Raw genomic sequence first — 22,174 nt, forward strand, 5'->3', positions numbered from 1 at the left:
TATCTCTTAAACATAACCTCATACCCTCACACAACATATATATAAACATACACACACAGATACCAAGTGAGAATTAACTAAACAAATTAGTGTTTTTGTGATAACTCAGATCATAGGCATATATCTGAAAGGACATATCATCTCAATTTTCCACAGAGTTTAAGTTCAAAAAATGTTATGAGTGCAATTCTAAGGCATAAGAAGGAATGGTCTGTGCCTTATAAATCACCAATTTTTTTCAGTGAGAATGTTGAGTTTTTCATAAGTAAAGATGCTGCATATCTGGTTTGATCATCTTACTCATGTGACAAATAGACATCAGGTTTCTTCATCAGAGATGCTTTTTAAATATTGGTTTTAAAAACTGTAGTTGGTCAGTTTGGGTTTAAATAAGTTGATATTGGGGGTAGGGGTAGGCAAAGGTTAGGGGGATAATGAGGAGAAAACACTTCCCATGTTCCCCAAACTAAATGTATTACATAACTTGGCATCAAATCGTGAGTGTATTATCTTTTTCCAGGTTGCCAAATTTCTGACTTAATTGGACTAGTCCTGCAAAATTATGTCTTTGGAATCTATGACTTTATATCAAAGTTAAGTTGCAGCATAAAGAAAAAAAGAACACAAGGTTTGCTAATTCAAGGATGTCTTAATGTTTTAAATCTACCAACATACTATTCAAGTAATTTGATTTCAATTGGGTAAGAAATTATATTTATACAAACTAATTATTCATGCTCCACATATTGAACATTTTCATAAATACAAAATATAAACGTCCTGTGATTGCTCATGACAAAGTGACCTTTGGTGCCTTCACAGATACAATTTCCTTTGTGTTTGATATTATCATATTGCTACTCATACTACAAAGCACCTAACACAGTAAAGGTATGTTATAGTTAAAGTAATAATAATGATAAATACCTGATTTTTGTTGGAATACTGATTTTTATTGGAATACTCATGACAGACATTACTAACACTGGAAGTATATTAATCCACAGAAATTTCTAAGCTTTATATTGTGAAATCAGTCCAGCTCCACTTCTTACGAGATATAGGAGGTAAAGGGAAATAATTGACTCTGTTTGCCAGATACTACATGAGACATTTTATAGCTATTGTGTCATTTAGGTCTTACAGCAATATTGTGAAATAAGTACTTATCATTATTTTTAATTAGAAGATAAAACTAAGATTTGCTCAATTATTAAATACTAGACTTAATTGATAATATTATTTTATAATTAAATGTGCCCTTTCAGATTTGCCAATATAATCAAGTATTCCCTGTAATTACTATATTAATTTTTCTATGTATATTTATTTAACTCCAACATGCGAAGTACTTAGAAGTTAACATTCTCTTCTAATAAGAAAAAGCTGGATGAACTCAAACCCAGTAACTTTTATTTGACCTACCAGAAAACCGAAATTGCAGGGCAAAATAACACCCTGAAATCTGGAGAGACAGATGCATCTACAGAAATGTAACAATTGATATCTACTAACTTAGAGGAAAAGCCAGTGATAAATGAGGGCACTTAAATGAACTAATATGGCACTTTAGACTTGGAGGAATTGCTGGAGGCTGTGGACTAGCATGAAAATGAGAAGCTCCTGGAGGATACAATCTTAGATCCCCTTACTTACATGGGTTTTCCTTTCAGGGACCCTACTTGGCTCTGACACTGGGGGAAGAAAGTAACTACTGTCAAACTCTCCCAGACCCCCTTCTCCATTAAAAAAAAAAAAAAAAAAAAAGTTACCCTCCAGAGAAACATACTTTGCCAAAGTTCAATTCTCAAGCCTTTTTCTAGCAAAAGAAAGAAATTCCCTCCCACTCAAGCCCTCTTCAGCTTTCTTGTCTCTTCTAAGGGGGGAAAATAACATAGTCAACCAGATTCTGAAATTCCAATGAATGCATTGCAAACTCTGTAGCAAAAGAAGAAAGGAGAGAATGGGTGGAAAGCGGTGCATTGCTGGGGAAACGGGGAGAAGGCCATGCCACTGGAGAAACAATTGTGACCATCTCAAGCCAGAGACACAGACCTATTAAAAGGCTGAGAGTCAATCATTAGACTATAGAATGTTCCCTCACCCTGCACCCTACCACCAACATCAGCAGGGCTCCAGTATAAAAGCAACACATTACATTTAGAAAAGCTACACTTCCTGATGGGTCCAAAAGGCTAAATATCAAGCATTGAGAAAAACACAAGGGCACTAGAGGAATTGGAAGCTGTACCTATAGTTACAACAATCATTAAAGATAGTCCTCTCCTTAGACAGATCAATACAAATTCTCTCACCAAAGGCCTTTTTTACCTCAGTTCCTTTTACTCATTACAACATTTGGCTTTCTACAAAAAGTTACAAAGCATGCCAAAAGGCAAGAGAAAACACTTTTAAGAGAAAATGTCATCATCACAAGAAGACTCAAATATGATACATAATGTTGAAATTATCTGGTAGGAAATTTAAAATAACTACATGTTAAGAGTGATAATACAAAAATAAACCATTGCATTGCATAATGCAAGCAGAGAGATAAAATTTTAAGAATCAAAAGTATACACTACAAATCAAAAATACAGTAACAGAAATGAATGTTTTTTGTGTGTTCATCAATAGACTTAACACAACTGAGAAAAGAAGGGGAAAAGAACCATTGAACTTAAAAATAAGTAAATAGACACTTTCTAATCTTAAAGGCAGAGTTAAAAGGATGAAATATCAGAACAGAACATACAAGAACTGTAGAAAAACATCAAAAGGTATAACTATGTGTTATTGGAATACCAGAAGAAAACGAAAAAAGACAACATGGCAGAATGAATATTTGAAGTAATAATGGCCAAGTCTATTCAAAATTAATAATCTCCAGTAAACCAAAGATCCAGGAAGCTCAAAGAACATCACTCAAGGTAAGAACCAAACTACCCAAAGCAAACAAAATACTGACATGCTTAGGCATATCATATTCATACTGTAGAATACAAAATACAAAGAGAAAATGTTGAAGGAAGACAGAAGGGGAATAAAACCACTTGAACTATGGAAGAACAAGGATAACAACTGTAATGGTCTCTTTATTATAAAGCACACAATCAAAAATAGAATGGAGCAAAATATTAAAAAATTTTAAAAAATGATTAATTTAGAATTCTATATCCAGAAAAACTATTGTGCAAAATGTAGGAGAAATAAATATTTAGGCAAACAAAAACTAAGAGAATTTGCTATCAGCTGATGTTCCTTGCAGAGAAATTTTTTTACAAGTTCTTCAGGCTGAAGGAAAATGACACAGGACAGAGACATGACTCTGCATAAAGAAACAGCTTTTAAGAGGACTTATGTGGAGGTAAATCATATATTTATATATATTTTCTTATCATTAACTAATCTAAATGATAGCATTTTGAAGTAATAATAGTAAAGTGTTGGGTGGTTATAGAATAAGTTATGTGAAATGAATGACAGCAATGTCGTAAATGATGGAAGAATGGAGAATACTCTGAGATGCTTACACTACATGACTACATGTGAAGTGGTATAGTGTTATTTGAAAGTGGACTAAGATTAGCAAATTATATACATAACACATATATTTATATATTATAAAATGTATATATATTATATATTATAAATTATAATTTTGTAAGGATGTATAAATGCCATGTTAACAGAACAGATGAAATTAAGTAATATAAACTGTTCAATTAAAACCACAAAAGACAGAAAATGAGTAGAAAACAAGGACAAAAGAACAAACATAGAAAACAGTTAAGAACATGTCACATGTAAGTTTAAATATATGAGTAACTATTACTAATGTGAATGGTCTAAAAACAGCAAGGAAGGGAAGATACTGTCAGATTGGATAAAACAAGACCCAATTATATGTTGTCTATAAAAACCTACTTTAGGCCGGGCACGGTGGCTCACACCTGTAATCTCAGCATTATGGAAGGCAGAGGTGGATCACCTGAGGTCAGGAGTTCAAGAGCAGCCTGGCCAACATGGTGAAACCCCATCTTTACTAAAAACACAAAAATTAGCCAGGCATGTGTGGTGGCGGGTGCCTGTAATCTCAGCCACTTTGGAGGCTGAGACAGGAGAATTGCTGGAACCTGGGAGGCAGAGGTTGCAGCAAGCCAAGATCATGCCATTGCACTCCAGCCCATGCCAACTACAGTGAGATTCCATCTCAAAAAACAAAACAAAAGAAAAAACCTACCTTAAATGCAACCACAGGTAAGTTAAAAGAAAAAGAAAGGAGAAATATATACCATGTTAATTCTAATCAAAAGAAAGCAAGTCTGGTTACATTTATTTCAGACAAAGCTGACTTTAGAATAAGAAAGATTACTGGGGACAAAGAGGGTCATTACTTAATCATTAAGAGATTAATTTTCCAAGACACCACAACCTAAATGTGTATGCGCCTACTGGAGGGTTCTTCAGAGATATAGAACCAATAGAATAGATAGATGATAGATAGATAGATAGATAGACAGACAGACAGACAGACAGACAGAGAGAGAGAGAGACAGACAGATAGACAGATGGGAGGGGATTTACTATGAGGATTTGTTCATAGGATTATGGAGGCTGAGAAGTCCCATGATAGACCATCTGTAAGCTGGACAAACAGAAAAGCCAGTAGCATGTGGCTCATCCAATTCCAAAGAAGGAGGGAAACTGATTTTATTAACTCTCAGTTTGAGGCCAAAGACCTGAGAACCTGGAGGTTCACTAGTGCAAGTCCTGGAGTCCAAAGGCAGGAGAACCTGGGGTTCTGATGTCCAAGGACAGGAAAGAAGGGTATTCCAGGTCCAGAAAAAAAAGAGAGTACATTTGCCCTTCCTTTGCCTTTTCATTCTGTGTGCTCAGCGGCTTCATGGTGTTGATTCACATTGGGTGCGGGCAGATCTTCGTTGTTCAGTCTATTGATTCAAAAAAAAATCTCTTCCAGAAACACCCAGACATACTCAGATATAATGTTTTATGACATGAGCTCTCAAGGTATCCCTTAATCCAGTCAAATTGACACCTAAACTTAATCATCACTGCACCTAAGAAAAAGAGGCAACAGATAGAACTGAAAGAGTAAATAATCAAATACATTATCATTGTTGGGGACTTAACACCTCTCTGTCAGTAACTGATAGATCAGACAGGCAGAGATCAGTAAGAATACAGATTACCTTAACAGCCTTATCAGTCACCTTAGCCTAATTAACATTTATACAATATTACATTTAACAAGAGCACCAAACATAATCTTCTCAGGTTCACATGGAACATTAATTAAGATAGATCCTATTCTGGGGCATAAAGCACACTTTCACAAATTTTTAAAAATATCATACAAAATATATTTTGAAACCATAATGGAATTAAACTACAATTCAATTAACTGAAAAAAGCAGAACAATCTCCAAATATTTAGAAATTAAGCAATAAACTGCCAAATAATTCACAGCACAAAGAAGAAACCTCAAAAGAAATTTTGATATATCTTTGTGAATTGAATTAAAATGAAAAGACCATTCCTCAAAACATTAGGGATCTAGCAAAAGCAGACTTAAAAAAAATTTATAAGACTATATTTATTTAAAAGCTGAAAGAATATAAAAATAAATAAGCTTCCAGAAAAGAAATTATAAAGTCAATAAATAATGCAAGGGCAATATACTAAAGTAAATTCCTTTCCTATATAACATCAATTAACAATTTCACTTTGAAATTTCAAAAAAAACCCCACCATTTATAGTAACAACCTTCCCCCACCCCAGTCCCACAAAATAAGTACATGAGTGTGTAAATCTGACAAAATGTGGATAGAAACAATATGTTGAAAGTACGAAACAATATAAGAAAATCCAAGAACATCTAAATAATTGGAGAGGTATTCTATTATGTCAGTTCCTTCCACCTGTGTCTATGAACGTAATGCATTCCCAATAAAACCCCAGTAAGATATTTTTAAGATATCAAAACATTAATTTAAAAATGTATATGGAAAGGCAAAGAACCTGGGGTAGCCAACACAATAATAATGAATAACAGAGTTGGAGAACTCACATTATCTATTTTTAATATTTACCATAAAACTATGGTAAATAAGAGATTGTGTACTAGCAAAAGAATAAATACATAGATTAATGAAATAGAATTGAGAGCATAGATAAACTGACACAAATGTAATGAACTAACTTTTAATAAAGTTACTAAGGCAATTACATGGAGAATAGCTAGTCTTTTCAAAAGATGGTGCTGGAAAAATTGGATGTCAATATGCAACAATAAGAAAAAAAACTCAGAACCTACATACAGACCTTACATCTTACACAAATTTAAAAACAATAGATCATAGACACAGATGTAAAATGCAAAATTATAAAATTTCTAGAAGAAAACATAGGAGAACATTTAGGAGACTGTGGGTTTGCTGCCAAGTTTTTGATACAATATCAAAAGCATGTTTCATGAATAAAAACATTTGCAAATTGAATTTTAAAATTAAATTTTTTGTTGTATTAAAGGTGTTGTGAAAAGAATGAAAACACTAGCCACAGACTGAGATAAAAATCTCTGCAAAATACAAATCTGATAAAGGACTTATTTCCAAAATATATAAAGTTGTTTCTTAATGTTATTAAGAAAACAAAAGCACAGTTAAAAATGGCCAAAAGATCTAAACATCTGCCTCACCAAAGAAGATATACAGATGGCAAATAAGCATTAGATAAGATGATCAAATCATTTGTCATTGGGAAAAGGTGTAAATTGAAATACAAAATTAGATATTACAGCACATCTAATAGCATGGCTAAAGTCTAAAACTGTGACAAAGCAAAAGCTGACAAAATGTAGAACAACTAGAACTTTCATTTCTGATAGGAACTTTATTGCTGCTGGTAATGAAAAATGGTATAGCTATTTTGAAGACAATTTGGTAGCATCTTATAATACTAAACAATGTCTTATCTTATGATCCAGTACTCATGCTCCTAGGTATTTGCTCAAATGAGTTGAAAACTTATGTGTATTCCAGATCTACATATTAATGTTTATAGCACCATTATTCATAATAGACTCAAACTGGAAGTGACCAAGGTGTCTTTCAATAGGTGAATGGATAAATAAGTGAATAGGTAAACTGTGGAATATACATACACTGGAATACTGTTTAGCAATAATAAAAAATGGACTATCAAGCAAAGCAAAAACAAGGATGAAATTTTGGCAAAGGCAAAAATATAGAGAAAGTAAACAGATTAATGGTTGCCAGAAATTTGGAGAGAGTTAAATAGGTGAAGCACAGAAAATTATTATGTCATTGAAACTATTTGTATGTGCATGTAATGGTATAGTCATCACACAATGTACTTGTCAAAACCTACACCTTCACAGAACAAAATGTGAGCCATACTGTATGCAAATTTTTAAAACTCACTTAAAAGGTCAGGGATACCAGGATAGAATGCAGGCTGTGATAAAAGAATCCAGCCTAACAAGTGCATGAAACAACATCAGTGAAAAGAGTTGGGTGAAAGTAACCTTGGAAATGAGTGGAGTCTAAAACTAAAGGCAAAGGAAACTGGACATAAGCACTTTACTCTAGCTGATAAAGTTGCTTCCCACAGGAGTATAGGATAACAATTCTAAAGCATACATAAACACATATAACACAATTTAATAAATGGTAAATAATGGAACCCAACTTATCACTGTTATAGTGGTAGGTTACTGAGAAGAACCTGTTGACTAGAGTTGGAGACATCAATATAAAGTCATATTTATCTTAATGAGTATATATAAACAAGCAGAACACATTTACTGGTATTTATGAAAATGTAAACATGGATTAGTGTACACACACATATTACACCTTCTGTCAACAGAGAAGTGTAGTAGCAATGACACCATGGCAGCAATGGGTACATCTAATTCCCAGGTTTGAGATTCTAATATCATTTTCCAATAAAAATAACAATGGTTTTTTTTTTCTTTTTTTTTTTTTTTTGAGACGAAGTCCCACTCTTGTCCCCCAGACTGGAGTGCAATGGCACCATCTCGGCTCACTGCAACCTCTGCCTCTCGGCTTCAAGCGATTCTCCTGCCTCAGCCTGCCATGTAGCTGGGATTACTGGTGTAAGCCACTGCGCCCGGCCAACAAGGGCTCTTTAGAGAAGTGGCTAGATTCTAAGATATGAGCAAGTAATATGCAACATGAGCCTAGAATGTCTTATAGTGCCAAAAAGCAAGGAAGTATGTGCTACAAAAAGACAACAAACAAGCACCAATGGGAATATGTCAAAAGGACAAAAGACTCAAAGAATCCCCAATAGCCAAAGATGGAACCATATGAGCAACAAATACAATGCCATTGAATTATCACACAAAATATAAAATATCTATAAATCTATACTGATATAAATAAATAGATAGATAAATAAATGGAGAATAGGCAAATAACCCATCAAGATGAATTGCAAAAACTTTATGTGGATAATCCACTGTCACGGAGACTGAGAATAAATTCCCTGTCTTTAAGTATAGGCTGCACATTACTACTTCTGAAGAATACATTAAAAACAAGGAGAGGGAGTATAATATGTCACAGTGGAGAAAACAGAAAAATTTGACCTTACAAAGATGATTAAGGGTAACACCAACAATGGTAGATTTTGTTGCTATAATGCACCCCTGATGTGATGTAAGGTGATATGATGAGAATGACAAATTAGCTCTTTGGTTTTTCTCTTAGAATCTATAAATCCAGTCTAGTCATGAGGAAAGTATCAGATAAATACCAACTGAGGGACATTCTACAACATACCTGACCAATAATCCTCAGAACCATCAAAGTCATTAAAACAAGTTAAATCTGAGAAACTCACAGCAGAAGGTGTTTAAGGGGAAGTAACAACTAAATGTATCCTGGATAATATCCTGGAGGAGAAAAGGGAAAATCTGTAAAAATTAAAGACATCTTAATAAATTATAAACTTTATTTTGTAGCAATGTTTCAATATTGGTTTATTAATTGGAACAAATATTCCACAGAAAGGTGAAATGTCAGTAATGTAGGGAACTGAGTGTGGAATATGAAACCTGCCTGCCGTATTTTCACAATGTTTCTGTAAATCTAAAACCATTCTAGAATAAAATTATAATTTAAATAAAAGTCTAAAAAAAAATCCATGGTAGCTAGACATGCAGGAAGGGAATTCAGAGAGATTAGACAATGACCATATCATGGAGTATCATGAAGGCCATGTTATCACAGAGATATTGTGTACTCTGTTGATTGGAAGCCTTGGTGATGTTATGATTTTATTTCCATTTTAAAAAGACAACACAGGATCTTATGTGGCATACAGATTACTGGATGAAAAAAACTGAAAGTCAACAAACAAAGAACTATTTGAAAGCTACTAAAAGAGTTCCGAAGAGAAACACTGGTGGTCTTGATAAGTAGAACTGATGGGAGATGAAAGACCTATGGAATATGAGACAGGGTTCATGGGACAAGCTAACAATTTTTGTTCTGTGCACACTGGTGTAATAATGGTAGCATTTTCTCCTATAGAGACATTGAAGAAAAATCCTGTTTGAATGTGGGGGTTGCCAATTAAATATCACAGCATTTCTGTTAGTTTCACATCATAGCACCCATTTTTCTTACACACAGAGGAAAGGTGGCTGAGAGACACTGAAATTCACCAAAATTTTTACACTTAAAAGCATTACAGCTGAGACACTATCTCATATGAGTCCAAAACGTCTGATCTTTGCATATTTCACATTGTTTACTCTCTGGCATGGGGAGAATAAATTTCTTTCTCTGTCTCTACAATTTTCAAGGTAAAGTCTCTGTGGCTATTGGCCTACTAGCCTTTCAAAAACACGTGTGAAAACTTTCCAAATGAGAGGAATTCAGTAATATTATCTCAAAATCTACTTTCACCTTTTGGTTTCCTTGAGAATGCAAGGCAAAGGGGCTTAACTTTACTTCTAGCAAAGGAGGGAGAAATTTTCACCATCTTCTGGTAATAAGATAATATACAGGTTGGTATATGTCATTTGATTCAAAATCTAGGGCTGCATTAGCACTTCTGTGGGCCCTACTCACTTTTGACTTTGTATGCCCCTTCTATTAAAAGCATATTCAAAATTATATTTTACACTACAGTTGCAATAATAATATATTAATGTTACACCATAACATTTTCTTTGATGATCTACAGTACCTACAATGCCTAATAGGTAAGTCAACCGGGTTCATATCTCTGTGAAGAAGGTTCCTACAGTGTTAAGGTGATGAACAATAGAAGATATAGCTTACCCCAAATCACAGGTTCTAGAGTTTTCCAAATGAGAATTATTTCAATTCATGATGATGGTCTATAAAATCAATAACTCATTACAGATTACTAAAGCATATCCTCTGGCCCCCAGACTTTTACTAATATAGTTTTTTTTTTTTTTTTTTTCCAATGAGGGATGCAATTCTTCAGTTTTTTTAGATTAAGCCAGCACGTTTTCTTTCCTTAGATGGTTTGTGACATTTATATTCATTTGGAAACCCTGATTTTACTCAACTTATTAATGCTGTTGTTCGTATTTTATGATATTTTTCTCTTATCTCATTGTTAAAAGGAACAGGACTTTAAGAAAATTTGTGTGTATGTGTGCATTTCTTTCTTGCCCAAATATTATGGGCAAGAACTGCTTTCTCAAGTTTTAACTTACATAGTGCATCTGGGACACATTTTCTGCTCTTTTAGGCTTGCCATAAACAAGTAAGTTTAAATATCTCAAGCATTTGGTCTTTGCCCTAAATACGCTAAAGCAAGGGAAATATTTTTTATTAATAATTTTACCTTTTCTAAGAAAGTCATCACATAAGAAGGGCAGCACATTAATTAATTAATACATGTACCCAGAGGAAAATCAAACAGTTGAAATAATAAATGTGGACATGTCTCTGAATATTTGAATAGAATTTTATTATTTAAGTTACTAGCAAATTTAATCTGTAGTCTCAGGCAAGATAATGCTTGGAAGTGTTTTATTCTTAGGACTGAGAATTCTAGATACCTAAGAGTTTATACTTTTGCTCTTTAAAATGTATTTTAATTACTAAGAATGGAATAATTTTAAAGATGATCAATTACTACATTTTTAATAGAATTGACATATTGCACTGATGACGCAAAGACATTATTTTAAACACGTTATTGTTATATGTTGATATCCATATGTATTTTTAGGATCCCAAAAGGCACTTGGATTGTTTTATCCAACTTAAAAAGCTTCTAGACACTTGTACATTTTGAGGTGTTACAATACTTCCATTAGTAGTATAAGATCAATCAGGGAAAGGCGGTTTGTGGCAGAAAATGTGCTTCGTTTTGGACATATCGCATTTTGTTATTGTAGAGATTATAAAATTAAAAAGCATTAAATGAAACAAAGTAACATATAAGTTATCCTAGTCTGCCGACATGTCATGCTGAGTTTTCAAAAATGTTATTTGCAAATAAGAGTGCATCAGACTATCTGAGTAAAATTTATTTTAAAAAATCCTTTCTTCTTAGGCAACATTTGACAGAGTTTATCAAGGTCCCCAATAGCAACAATGTTGCTAACAATGTGGACTGTTAATTGCTTCAATAAATAAGCATGTAAAGTGTATATTTATATTTAATATTTCAAGTAAAAGTGACCTACATGAATAGAAGAAGAAAAATTTGAAAATGTATAGGCTGTTAATTAAATGACATGAGAAGGGCAAAATTGAGCAAGGCAAGTGGATATGTTTGAAAGATAGGGGTTTTTTTTTTTCCATTTCTTCTTAAATTCTCTCTAATAAGGTTATCACTTTTATTTCTCAATTTATTGAAACTACTTGCATCAAAGTCACTGATTCTTCCACATTCGTAAATCCAATTGTGAATTCTCAGTCCATATCTTATTCTACAAACAGCATTGGAACCAGGAGATCAGAGTTTCCACTCCCTGCTTTAGCACCAAACTCTTCAATTAGAATTTTTCAGAGAATTTCCTTACGTTAATTTTCTTTCTCCTCTTAACTTCAGCCAGTATGAAACATTTAAATGCCACCCATGTGGTATAACTTGAACATCTCACTTGAATTGAAGACCCCTATATCTACCTGATTACTTAATATTTCCATTGAATGTGTCATAGAATTCCCAAACTTTGCATGTTGAAATTTTATGTATATTCACAAACTTGCTCCATCTATAGTGTTTCTTGTCTCAATGCAAAGACTGTTTGGTTCTAGTTAAGGCCAAAATGCCTTGAAGAAATAACAACTCTTCCTCCTCATATATCATATGCAACTAGTCAAAAACTGCTATTGAATCTACCTTTAAAATATACCCAGAATATGATTACTACTCACTTCCCTGGTCATAGCCACCATCCTTTTTCCCAAGTATTATTGCAATAACTTTGTCTTCCTGCTTTCATCCTTGCTCCTTCTAAAATCTGTTCACTGCAGAACAACGACACAAAGTCATTCAAACTTAGTGAAACCAGTTCATTGTGTGTCTGTGTGAGAGTGGCAGTAGCGTAAGTGTTGAAAAATGTTTACGTCATTGATTTTGGTCTGTAATGTTAAGGTAGAGCCAACAGGATCTGCTGAAGTATCTGGTGAATGTTGTCAAGTGTAAGAGGTGTCAACAAAAAGAATGAGTGGCCTGAGCAAATAGAATAGAGTTGTCTCTAACTGAGAAGGAAAGACCGAGGAGAAGAAAATTTAAGGAGGAAAAAGATGGGCAGGAGTTCAGTTCTGGACACTTTAACTCTTAGAAGCATATTAAGCATCCAAGTGGAGATGTCAACGCATCTCTGGACAAAAATTTGAAGATTGGGAAAATAGATACAGTTGAATTTATAAATTTGGGCACTGATGGAGGAGAGGTTGCTTTTAAAGCTATGAGCCTTGAAACCAGGTCATTCTTTTGCTTAACACCTTCCAGTTGCTCTGCATCTCCGTCAAGGTCCTACACAATCTGGCCTCTCACTACCTCTCTAACTGCATCGCCTATTTCTCTATGGCTTTGCTCCTTCCACTCTCTCCACTGTTGTTGTTTCTTAAGCACATCAGGCAGACTTCCCACTGAGGGCCTTTGTAATGGCTGTTATTTCTCTTGCAGATGCTCTTTTCCCATCTCTTTCAAATTTTTACTCAAAAATTCAAAAAAAAAGTGATTGCTCCCTAACTGTTCTATTTTACATAGAAACCTTTTTCCAGACTCCCACTATCCTTTATTCCTTTTACCTTCACATATAATTTGGGTATTGCTTAATTTATTGTCTGTACTCTCCCTTATTAATTATTAAATAGGCCCATGAGAAAACTTATGATTTTTTGTTTCTTTGTTTTACTATTTAATTTCTTTTTATAACAGTAGGCAAAATCTCTCAATAAATATGTGTTGGACTTGTTGAATGACTATAGATCCATATGGTGAATGTCAATTTTAAACAATCTTGATGAAATTATTCTATGCGGGTTGGATGAGAGTATGAAACATTGTTTATAGAGGTGAATTTTCTGATGAGAATTCAAGCTAAAATTATAGTTATCATTATGAAAGGATTAGGTCAAATTCATAAATAAGAAGGACAAAGTGGTTTTCAACATTAATATCTCTTAATTAGCTACTTGAAAATAAAAATAGTTTTTCTGTCATCTCCTCTAGATATACTGATCTACAGGTATCTGTATTTTACTTTATTTTACTTTACTTTATTTTATTTTATTTTTTGAGATGGAGTCTCACTCTGTCACCCAGGCTGAAGTACAGTGGCATGATCTCGGCTCACTGCAACCTCCACCTGATGTGTTCAAACAGTTTTCCTTTCTCAGCCTCCCAAGTAGCTGGGACTACAGGTGCCCACCACCATAGTCGGCCAATTTTTGTATTTTTAGTAGAGATGGGGTTTCACCATATTGGTCAGGCTCATCTCCAACTCCTGACCTCAGATAATCCTCCTGCCTCGGCCTCCCAAAGATAGTTTTAATGCAACTTGTCCAAGGACCATGCTTTGAGTAAATGCCTTAGAGAAAGAGAATGGAAAGTTGAAAGAAAACTTCTAGGATTTGAGGGAAGTGAGTTCCCATTCTCACTAAGAGTCATCTTAAAAGTATGTGATTAAATAGCAGAATTAAAAATTTGATTTAGTATTAGAGAGTCTTTTTCTTCTTGGTCAGGACTGATAAACTGAGGAAGACAGACCATTTTATTCCAGGAAGAATTTAAAAATAGATTCTCATCTTTCTGCAGTGATTTTTATGATAGTCTATTTTAAGATATCAGATTAGCAAAAATGAATGCATTGTTCTTTTCAAGTGCTGTGATTATGACTTTAAATCTTTTTAACAGCTATGAAGGGATAGACTATATGTTTCATGGTAAGTTTTAAGTTGAGATAATTGATAATAGGGCCAACTTTTCTTTGAGCATCAAAGTGAATACAATTTTAATTCTTTTGAGCCTTCCTTCCTTCCTTCCCTCCTCTCCTCTCCCCTCCTCTCCTCTCTTCCTTTCTCTTTTCTTCCATTTCCCTTTCTTTTCCTTTCTTGATAGCGTCTCACTCTGTAGACGAGACTAGAGAGCAGTGGCAAGAGGCACGATCATGGCTCACTGCAGACTCCACTTCCACAGGCTCAAGTGATCCTCCACCTTCACCTCCTGAGTAGCTGGAACTACAGACATATGCCACCCTGCCTGACTAATTTTTGTATTTTTCTATAGAGATGGAGTTTTGTCATGTTGCACAGGTGGGTCTCCAATACCTGGACTCAAGCAATTCACCAACTTTAGCTTTACAAAGCTCTGGGACTGCAGGCATAAGCCACTGTGCCCAGCCTCTGCCCATCTTTAATGATTTTCTTTCTCTGTCTCTGTCTCTTTCTCATCAAGGTGTACATTTTTAGACCTAATCAAGGCCATATATAAATATAAAAATTTTTTTCATTTGTAAAATTAGTATTTTGTGCAAGATTTTCAATGGAAAAGACACTCCAGAAAGGTATAATTTTTACGATTTTAATAACATGATTGCTATGGTTAAAATGTATCTCCCAAAATTCATGTTTTAGAAACTTAATCCCCAGTGCAAGTGTTGGGAGGTGTGGCATCATAGGAATTGATTAGGTCATAAGGTCTCTGCTGTCATAAAGGGATTAATGTCATTATCTCAAGAGTAGATTCTGATAAGCCAGTTTGGTCCCCTCTGGTTCTCTTGCTCTCCCCCAAACTCTCTTGTACTTCACCTTCTGCTGCAGGATAACACAGCAAAAAGGCTCTCACCAGATCTGGGTCCCTTAACCTCGAACTTCTCAGCATCCAGAACTGTAAAAAATACGTTTCTTTTCTTTATAAATTATCCAGTCCATGGCATTCTATTATAGCATCACAAAGAAGACTAAGACATTGACATTTTACATTTCTCAATATTGATGAAATAGGACGTCTATCACAGTAGTAACAGAGGGCAAAAAGAAGGAGGGATTGAGAAAAACAGTAAATTTTTGTTGCTGATGTTATTTTTCTCTTGACATTTTCGAATATATTTGCACTGTGGTATTGGATACTCAAATAAGATTTTAGCTTACTTCAAAATATTGCTGAACTAAATGTTTCCTTTATTTTCATGAGTTTTAAAATAACCAAAATGTAAACAGAAAAACTAGTCCAGGACCAGGTTCTAAAGTGGTCATTTTCTTATTAAAGATTCCCTTCAAGTGTATGTATACAGTTTTATTTAGCATTTCCAATCCCACATAAATACAAATATACACACCTTTTATCTCTAATTATACTCTGAGCTGTTTCAAATCTGTTCCTGTGTAATTGGGGCAGGGTTTGTCTGTATGACATTAACTAGTTTTTTTTTTTTTTTTTTTTAAAGAACAGCAGCAGAATTTGAAGTGATGAAACCATTTTAACTTTAAACATCCAGCCTTATCTAAGACTTCAATTTAAGAATGGGAACCTGAAAGAAATACATACAATATTTTGTTGAAATAAATCTTTCTTTTCAACTTCCAGAAACATCATGAGATTACACAGCCTGATTTATAAAAGAATTTGGAGCAAGCTTCAGACTTTAAACATTCAAAACTGAGGTTTGTTTATTTCATTTTCTACTTACTAAAAGAAGAGTTTCTAACCTGAACTAAAGGCCTGTGCTATATGTACTTGAGGTACTGGAGTGCTATATGTGCTAACTAAATTGCGACTCTATTTTACCACTGGTGACCTGAGTGAAGATTCAAACTTTCTTCATGTTTTTATTTTTAATATAAATATAAAAATGCTAAGCTGCAGAAAATACTGAATACACATGGATTTAACCTCAAGAAGCTCTGTAAAATTCTTAAATGACATTATAAAAGCAAGAAGTTAAACCTAAAGCATCCTCCTTAATATAATTTGAGAAAAATAAAATGTTCATATCTTATGTAAGATACCAGTAACTCCTTGTTAAAACGCTACAATGAGTAAGAAACATGCACTGACCAATTTAAAACTTTATTTTTTTTTCTATTGAGGATCATGAGATAACTTGGTGAAATTTGTTAAATAAAACAGATATACTAGTCAGTAATTATTGATGGGTGTGATACTTTTGGCATGACTAACAGTTTACTCTTAAAGAGAAGGTTACTAACAGGAAGGGCAAAACACAGTAAGATATAATCAACTCAAATTAGAAAACTCTCTTCTACTGGAAAAAAAAAAAGACTTTTGGTCACCCTAAGTTACAAAGTTCATGGTTTGGTGCTTTTAATGAGAAAAATGACTAATATTTATATGAAACTTTTCAACAGTTATTTCAAATGCTATTCCTCAAAAAATATCAATTTGTAACAGTATTATCTTTAAAAAATTCACAAAGAGACTAGAGTTTTTATATCTAGTAAGTCACATATCTGATAATTGATGGAGAGAAATCTGAATGCCACTTGTTTGACAATAAATCCTGTGACCCATCTGGTGCCCAGTTAATTTGGATGCCTCTAAAGCATTTATTTCAGACCTATTTATAATTAATTTACCCCCTAAAAACTATTTCAATTTGCATCTGAAACCTATGACACATTTCAAGATATTGAATATATCCAACTCCAGGAGATGTAGAGTTGAGTCTGCCAAGGTCCTTCTTCAGAAAATAATTTGCTTCCCAGCTTGGAGATGTGTGCAGTTCTGTATCCGACAAGCACATGGGCATATACATGTGTGGCCACATGGCCCCATCTAGGGAATGCTAGTAATGGGTGAATGAATGTATAGCAGTTGGACCTTTCCTTCCTTCTATTTTGAATTCCTCTCTGCCCTTCACAGCAGTTACTCCCTAGTATACATCTTGCATCCCAAACTGTGTCTCAGAATATGCTTCCATAACATCAGGACCAACTACATCATCTGTGGGGCCAGTGCAAGGAGGAATCCCAGGGACCCCTTTTAATAAAGCATCTGACTGCATATTTTTATGTTTAATTACTCACAGCTTTCAAGCCCTATAGTGGGACAAGTCCGTAAGAAAGCTCTCACTCCCTTCCTTGCCACCAGATGAGAATGATCAAACCACGCAAACCAAGCTCCTATGCAGAGGCTCTCCTCCCAGCATGTCTGAATCACAACAGAAACCAAAGTCATATTCCCCTTATTCACTCAAGCCATTTTGAACCTGCTTGGGAGTCTACCCTCCTGTCCCCAGAAACGCCCATAATGAGATTAATACATTCTCATACTCTGTCGGTGCATGTGTCAACATCTAAACCTATCCTGCCTTTTGCAGAATGCTACCAAAACACCCATGTTCCAAAATATTAAAAGTCTCAAGACTGCAGCAGCAGAGGATTGAACCAAATGCAAGGCCATTCTTAGCACTTAGCATGTGATCCCATGTACCTACACAGGTCACAAACATGGAGCCAGCCCTGGGTAAACCCAACCTCCAGCATCAGCTATCTCTTGTCTTTTTATTAATTTTGTGATCTCAGTTGGGGAAGCAAAATTCATAGTATTCATTTTTGGGGAGTCTGTTGTAGCACTCTTGTACCTACAGTTGCTTTTCCACTTTTCTCTTTTCCTGGTGTTTAACGCTGTGCTTCCACACTCAATTTTATGAGTTCTTGTAATTTCCCCAGTCTTATTACTAGCCCCTTTCTAAGAAAGCCCTCCAAGTGGAAGTGATGGTTGACTTATCATTCATGTATTCCATTCCCCCAAGTATAAAAGGGATATCTATCATAGTTATTTACGGCACTTATGTGTGTGCATTGTCCTACCCTCACCACCCTCCTTACACAGTCTAAATTCTACATTCTTACATACCATTTTGTGCAAACATTGCCAATAATTGTGCCTTTCTTTCATTTTATTATTCTCTCCTTGCAAAACTCTAATCAAGTTTAATTGTATTCTCTGGTACTCTGAACCTGGACATGGCTCACTGTCTCAGTTTAAAGTCATAAACAATAGTTTCAAGTGACTATTAAATTTCCCTCTGTACTGGATTATCTTATAAGCATATCTTGTACATATATATTGTAATTTCTTCCATATTAAAAAGAAAATTTTCTAAATCTATATTTTCCTTTAGCTGTTACTCCATTGTTTTTTCTTAACTTTAAAAGAAAAACTCCTCCCATTTTTGCTTCAATCACCTTCTTTCAGGTGTTTGACTCTACAATATGCTGCAAATGCATTTATTGAGTTCACAAATGAGACCCATGTTGCTAAAAACAAAATTCTAGTGTCATTATTGACACTTTTCTTTCTCTCATATCTGATCAGTTATCAAATTATTTTATTTTAATTTCAAAACATATCAAATTTGGCTTTCAATATCCAAAATGATCCCGATTCAATCCATGCTCATCTTTTGATGGGATGATCTTTATTTAAAGCTCCTTAACTAGTCTCTCTGCTTCATTCTTTAACTCCATTAGCAGATTTTTAAGTCCAGACGTCAGAGTTATAATTTTTAAACCTAAGTGGACTTATGTCCCTTCTTATTTGAAATATTCATATGGCCTTCATCTCACAAATTTAAAAAGATCAAAGTCTGCAAGAGCCTAAAGGTAACATTTAACCTGGATCCCCATACTTTTGTGAACAAATATGCAAATACTCTACCTTTCCTTCCTTCTTTCCAACCACACTCACTTTCACATTTTTCCTCAAACAAGCCAAGCACACTCTTGCCTCAGAGTCTTTGTACTTGCCTGCTCTTCCTGGGATGCCTGATACCCTTGAGTAATGCTCGCCAATCTTTGGTCAAATGTCACTTTCTCAATGAGTCCTTCTAAGATCACTCGAAGTAAAGTAGCAACCCTTTTTCTGATTCCTAATCGTCAATTCCCATATTACTCTTCAGTTTTCCTCTTGCTTGTAGTATTTTAAAGTTTTTATCATTAGTATCTATAGATACTAATATATAATATCTATATATATACCATAGACAGAAAGGTCAAGACAGAGGTAAATTTATTTATTCTGTCTATTGTATGTCTCCTGTCAGTGGAATAAAAGTTTCATGATAGCAAGAATCTTTAAGTGTCTGGAGCACAGCAAATACTCAATAAATAATTATGAATTAATTAATCAAGGTATAACTGATAGGGCTCTTATAAAACATTCTTAAAGCTTTTTACAAGTTCTAACAACCTAAGACACAATTAACATTGTATTAGTGACTCGTTAAAGATTCCTTGCAAGGACAAATCCAAAGATTGAAGTATATATGAATCACTGAAGAGGTAGAACATGAAAATAATGTTTGAAATATGAAAAAAATACATGTTAATGAAATAACTCAAAATGTAGACATTTTATAAGCAGATGATATGTAATACTTTCAAAACCAATATAAAGCTAAGTGGAAAATGACAAGATAGTCTGAATTTGGTGAAATATACTGGCCAATATACTCACAGGTTACAATTCATCCATCAAGGCTTTAGCTTATCATGATCCCAGGATACTCGCTGAGAAGGCAGCTTGTGATTTCTTCAGGAAGCTACCCTACACATACATGCGAGATGTATGTGTATGCCTGTGTATGTAAGTGTGTTTATATAAGGAGTGAGCGATGTATTGCAAAGGGAAATGGAGAACTTTGCACTTTTGTTATTAGGTTAAGAGACCAAATCTAGTCCACTTTTTGGAAATATCTTCCTCTTGTTTCAGGTTGTTTAAGCTTTCTTCTTAATGTTTTGGCATGGGTATGGAAAGGCTGTAGTCAAATATGTCATCGTTTGATATTAAAATATGGGTGCATTAATCTTACAATGACCTTTTCCCTGAACTTATTCCTAGAAAAAAAAAAAAGATGCTGCATCTTTTGTAAGTAACTTCAAGGCAAGATATCATACAGCATTCAAATATAAGCATTTATCCAGTTAATCATCAAGCATTACCTACTTTCATCAATGTTCAGGAGCTTAATTCCAGGATTACTTATCCCAAAAAAAGCTAAATACAAAAATCAGAAGCACAGACCCAAACAATAGAACTTTTATACCATGATAATTAGAAAAGGAACCTATTACCCAGGATTATAATTAGTGACTAACATATTAAATGACCTTTAACATTTACCTTAAGCCCTGGATTTCTGGAAAACCAGCAAGGTTATGAATGCCATATTAGTGATCTTTAATCTTTATTACTGCTGTGGACAGAATTTTAATGATTTTTAAATAGGCAGTGGTCACTAACATATCCCTATTAAAATAAAAAAAACTCATAAAAAATTAAATGGATTAAGACTTCAAATGTACCATCATCAAAAGTATTATCTAATTATGGAGTTCAGTGAACAGGCCAAGTGAAATGGTTGGTAATATTAGTTACTTGCCACGTGGGAATGCCCAGGATTTATGCACAAATAGATTCTGCTTCTGTTGCAACATAGTAATTAAGAATTTGTCAGGGAAATTTGACCCTCTAGGGTAGAAATTACTTTGTAAAATAAGAATGGCAGAGCACTAGTCTCCTTGCTGCACATAATTTAACTTGATTATTTATACATCAAAGAGAGTCTGCAGTGACTGCAGTATAATATTTAAGTAGAGGGATATTAAAGAAAGAAGCATCTAGTGAAATCTTTTTCCCAAATCTCCGTGAGAAAATAGAAGAAATTTTCATAAAGCATTTCATTTTGCATATAAATTGGAGCCTAGATTGTGCCTGTGAATTTACTGCTGTCAAATTTAATTTTTCTTTAATTCTTCAGACCCAGATGTGAAAGGCTCTGTGTGCAGGCTGCAATTTTCAATGCTTACAGGTAGCTCCCGGATCGATAATGTGTCTTTATGAGAAATTACCATTAATGTTATTGAGTACGCATTTTGTTTTATAGGATAATAAGGTAATATTAAATGCCAATTCATTCATTAGAAGAGGGCTAAGTGCTTAAATGAAATGGGTGACAGGTCTGAAAAAAGATGTAGTAATGGGCAGGAAGGCAAGAATGGATTTTTAATGACCTAATATGTAAAAGTTAACCATGTTTTTGCATTTTCTCTTTATACATGATGTAATTTATAATATAAAGAAGTTTATTTAAGTTACAGAATGCGTTTTGGCTAAAAACCCTCTGCAAAAGTGAATAAATATCAACTAGGTTTCAGAACATTTTTCTAATGAGTTACTTTTACTGAGAACACAGCACCTAAATTAATTAAAAACAAACATTGCCATATGAAATCAATGTTATAAAAATCATCAGTTAATATTAGAATGCCACAAACAAGACCACATTTGATATATATTTAATATTTCTGTTTTTGAAGTATGGTGCTCACAAGAAAAACTAATCCTAAACTTAATGCAAGGGCATAATGCAAGAACATGACATTTGGGAAACTATGTTCAAAGTCATTGGAGATTAGACTAAAAAATGACTTTTAAAAAATCAGTTAAACTGAATGTGACTGTTAGCATAGCTATTAATAACTTTTTATTTTGCCACTTAGGAAAACAAGTTTCACACCTTCTTGAGTAAAATAGTTCTGATTCAGCCCTATGCTGTTAAGCTGAGGGGCATTCTAATTATCTAGAAAGTTGGATGGACTCATTAATTTGATGCCTGTGATTTTATA

At 34.0% G+C, this 22,174-nt stretch overlaps 1 long non-coding RNA gene across 4 annotated transcripts in view; it reads left to right on the plus strand.

The window, feature by feature from the left end:
• The window catches only part of LOC105481460 (uncharacterized), a 325,073-nt gene that overhangs the window by 275,361 nt on the left and 27,538 nt on the right, over nt 1–22,174 (plus strand). For all 4 annotated transcript variants that reach the window (XR_986956.2, XR_011609312.1, XR_011609310.1 and 1 more), the window contains one exon: nt 16,110–16,186. This is a non-coding gene — a long non-coding RNA (uncharacterized lncRNA). The remainder of the gene's footprint in view (nt 1–16,109; nt 16,187–22,174) is intronic.

The sequence above is a fragment of the Macaca nemestrina genome, chromosome 10 (genome assembly GCF_043159975.1).
Source record: "Macaca nemestrina isolate mMacNem1 chromosome 10, mMacNem.hap1, whole genome shotgun sequence".
NCBI lineage: Eukaryota > Metazoa > Chordata > Mammalia > Primates > Cercopithecidae > Macaca > Macaca nemestrina.